Source organism: Pteropus vampyrus, unplaced genomic scaffold (assembly GCF_000151845.1).
Source record: "Pteropus vampyrus isolate Shadow unplaced genomic scaffold, Pvam_2.0 Scaffold714, whole genome shotgun sequence".
NCBI lineage: Eukaryota > Metazoa > Chordata > Mammalia > Chiroptera > Pteropodidae > Pteropus > Pteropus vampyrus.
In genome coordinates, this window is record NW_011889495.1 from 555428 (window position 1) to 560074 (window position 4647).

Below are 4647 nucleotides of genomic sequence, written 5' to 3' on the forward strand. Positions count from 1 at the left end.
AGTGATGGGAAATTGTCATTTTATAAATAAAATTAATGATTCATTTGTAGCATAAACTGTATTTTATCACAAATAATTGAAAGTGATAATGTGATTAAGAATTATTTAAAGCTGGTTTCGACAGAAACTACTCATCTATAAATATAATAATGAAGTACTATTAAAATTGCTTTCTTTACTACTATTAATTAAAATTATCTTCAAAATTCCATTTATCTGTCATTTTTTATTATTCTTTCTGTGTGTTTCTAGGCTTCACCCTCTCACAATAGTCTAGATTTTCTCAAACTGAACATGTAGAATTTTCCTTTCATTGGTCCTCAACAGTGGGCTATTTTTATTCCTAAAAATTGTTTGTCACAATGACTGGGAGTAGGGTCATTAGAGGGCAAGGGCTTGGCTGCTACATGTCCTGCCCTCTAAGGGACAGTCCCTCACAATGGATTGTTCTTCTCCAAATGACAATACTACCCTAGTTGAAAGCACTATACACATTTGAGACTCCTTTTAACTTATTAAGAAATATGGATTTTTGTACCTAATGTATTTATAGAGATGTAGATTTTCTGCCTAACATTTTAATAATTTTAATAATTTTCCCACAGCCCATTTTAAGGTGCCTCACATCAGTAGCTTCCTTTAGTTTTCTATCCTATTAGTTAGAAAATGAAGTGGGTTTTCTAGACTAGATTGTAAGGATAATATTATGGAAGTATTTGTTTGATCTAATTTAACAGCCATTTTTATGTACACATATATTAAACAGCTCCATAAAGTTAAATCTATTATATTTGAAAAAGTCAAGAAAATATTTACAATGTGATTCCATCATGGGCAATATGTTTTCATCAAAAATGAAGGATTCAGGCACATTGGTTAAATATGTGTGACCATTTGTTTTCTAATGTCTGGAGTTCTGTACTTTTTCTGCCTGGTTGATTAGTAGTTGGAACAGATTGGCAGGTAAGAAATGAATGATTAGACAAATTCTATATAAAGATTAATCTTCAACATCCTCCAGCATCTAACCATTAACATAATTAGCCAACATGGCTCCCTCAGGTTTTATAACTTATAGGGCCATAATCGGTACCATTTTCACTTATTAACATGCAGAAGAATAAGTCATGAGAATATTTTCTTGACCTTGATTTTTTTTCTTTCGCAAGTTTCCAATGGCAGACGAAGTAATTTATAGAGAAAATTTCATGCCAAGAAAAGTAGCAAGGTTGAAATGCAGCTAAATATAGTCTCATTTGGTAGATGATCTCAGTAGCACCTTTTATTTGTCTGGGGTTTTATATTTTAGAAAGCACTTTTACCCACATTGCTTCCATTGCTTCTCACTATCGCCCTGTAAATTAGGCAGGGCAATTACTATTGCTACTAAACATTATTTCGAAGAGGCGATGTATAACAAATGCACGAGCAGGTTAAAAGATTTCTAGAGGACACTTAGCTGATCAGGGTGATCTTGAAATAAGATTTTTTGATTCCCAACCCATTCTCTCTGTGCTTTTTAATTTCATCATTGAAAGAAAGAAAACTGGGTGAGGAAACCCCATACTTTATATTTGGATACAATCTGGATGAGATTGTATGTACCCAAGACTGTAGATTACTGGTATTTACCTGAGTGAGTGAAAACCATTTAAGTAAATGTTTTCACTTTTCTTTCACCATTTAATACCTTATGCTCTGTCTTAAATAGAAACAAAAACCCGTTTGGACATATTTCAGAAAATACAAAGGACCTTTTTTTTTTTTTTTTAAAATCTAAGGAGATTTAAAAATTAAAAGCCATGAAAACAGTTAATGATTTCAGATGGGTTGTAAAATTCTACTAAAAGGCTAGAAATAGTCTACAGGTTTCTTTGGATGAAAAGGAAGGGTCTGTGGGAAAGATGGTCTCACATTCAGTTCGAGTCAGTCAATTCATTAAACGACAGAGTAACAAAACAAAGTTATGCCATTTTTCCCCCAATTGATGGTGAGTGTTTATTTTCTTTATTCATTTTTTCAATTGGTGGTTTGGCATCCTAGTAATCCTAGTAGACCTATCAGCTATAAATACACAGTTTGACTAAAGCTATTTATCAGTTACAGATACTCCATTTCAGAATACCATGCTTAATATTTTTAGTTAAGGAAATTAATGTATCCCTTGAAAATGAATATTAGTTTCTAAGTGTGGGATTCAATATATAAACAAACAAAATTTAAGTTTTAAAGAAGTATATAAAAAGAGTGTACCAATATATTTGAAGAATGAAGACACAGCAAAAGGGCAAGGACAGGTAGAATTTTAAGAATGAGCAACTTACAATGATGTTTAATTTTTCTGAACATTAAAACATGGGTTTTATGAGCAATAAAATTTCAAAGGAGGGCATTACCCAGGGAAATTATTGACCATGTGAAGTTAATGGACCTCTTCCTTGCCTTGGGCTATGAAACCTTTTAGCTAGTCATCCATCAATCTTGGAAAATGCCTATACCAGGATCATTAATGTGTAAGAAAGTTGAGAAAAGAGTGATGTAAGAATAAAAAAGATACAAAAAGGATAGGAAGTTTACATCTAAGGAGTCATCGCTAGGAATTACAGAAATGTTCTATCAAGCTAGTATATTCTCTCTCTCTCTCTCTCTCTCTCTCTCTCTCTCTCTCTCTCTCTCTCTCTCCACACACACACACACACACACGCGCACACACACACACACACACACACATATCCATTTTCATAACATTCTTTCTTTATAACTTTGAGATCTATACAAATAAGAAAAAAAATTACTCAAAGAAAAATAACTTCTTAACATCACTTTACCAAAATGCAAATTAAATTATTTAGACTAAGTTAGTCTTAAGAAATGTTCAGGCATTTGGCAGAGCAGGGAAAGGGGAGGTAGGAAGGGATGCAAGGAGAGGAGGAGAACTTGGGAGAGAAATGTGGCTCTTGGTAAAGAGGGAAGCAGCAAGCTAGGGTGCACACTCTAGCCAGCATCATATCAGAGTTTGTTCTCCATCACTATGTTGTTGAGACAGTGTGATGTAACATTAGGAACTGAAGGGACTAATCTTACCTTGCCTGCTACATTTTTCTGGGTTGCAATGATCTGTGTTTATTTTTAATAAGCGGTTAAGTATTCGACTTTAATAAGCCATTTTGGGAGCATAAAAATGCATGACACCACCATTTTCAAATCATCTATGCAGGTCCGCCTGAAAATTCCAAATGGCATTCAGAACACCCCCCCTTTTCTTTGAATTAGGAAACATTTAAAACTTTTATTCATAAAATTAATCAAAATAGCAAAAGTAGATTTACAAAGCCACATATCAATAACAAAACAGAAAAGAAACAAAATATTCCAGAGACATCTCGAAAAGTTTCAAAGGAATACAAAGCAGGCAAAACTACAGTTAAACTGTGGTTGCAAAACCAGTTATATTCATTCCTGCATTTTCTCAAAAAGTTCATCTTATATTTGCCTTTCTCTTTTCCAACTTGTCGAGATTTGGCATTCCGTTCAAGAATTTTTTCCCAATGTTTGTCCAGTGTTAGACTGGTGATAACCACCTTGCTCGGATGAATGCCCACATGGACGGTTGTGCCATTAGCCTTCTCACATTGCACCTGCTCAATGCAAATGATATATTTCTTTCTGTACACCTCAACTACCTTGCCTATTTGCTGACCTTTGTAGTGTCCTTGAACCACCTGGAACTCATCATCCTTGTGGATGGACATGGAGAGCACATTGTACTTCTGCTACAGCTCCTTGGATAGTGGGGACTTGATCTTCCAGCACACGTGTGAGGGGGCATCGAAGTGGCCTTTGAGGATTTTGCTGTGGTCTGAGGTCACGAAGGAGTTGAACTGTATGGTGACCATCTGGCGTTGGAAGTGCTCAGACGATCCAGAATACTCCTTAAAGTATTTATTTCCCATGTTTTATATTTAATGTTTTATGTTGAATGGAAAAAATTAACCTAATAAGAATTATTATTAAATTGCAAAACTAAAATACAGAATAACTGCATTTTAGTTTTGCAATTTACTACTACTACTACTACTACTACTACTACTACTAATAGTAATAATAATAATAATTATTATTATTATTATTATGTTATAGTCTGAATAAATATTTTTTGTTCTCATTGAGAAAAAGCCAAAAAAAAAAGAGGAAGGCTCACTTAAAGCAAAAATAACAGTTTTTATTGTCATTTACAATAGGCATATGATCGTGCCAAAAAATACCAAAGGCATATAAAACACGATACTTGCCCTCAGGCAGCTCAGAATATGTTTTAGTAGAAATGATTTACATCCATAAAATAATGATGGTATGCTAATATTGGGAATGCATGATATACTATAGAAATTGAAAGTAGAGGGAGGTGAGTGAAGACGGAGGAGATGGTGCTTGTGTTGCACTGGATGATGAGAGGAATTTGAGTCTCTAGAGGAAGGAGAAGGGATTCTACTAAAAGGCTAGGATGAGTAAAAGTACAGCAGTTTATATTTGTGGGGATAGTATGGACACCTGACTGACCAGTGCCAATTGTGTGTGTAGAAAAGTAAAAAGAAGTAAGGTTAGAAAGGTAAGTCTAGGCAATATGAATTAGTTGAAAGAGTACAT

General features: G+C 34.2%; 1 pseudogene; it reads right to left on the reverse strand.

The window, feature by feature from the left end:
- Positions 1 to 3305: 3305 nt before the first annotated feature.
- Positions 3306 to 3953, reverse strand: LOC105309292 (annotated as a pseudogene).
- Between the last annotated feature and the right edge of the window lie 694 nt (positions 3954 to 4647).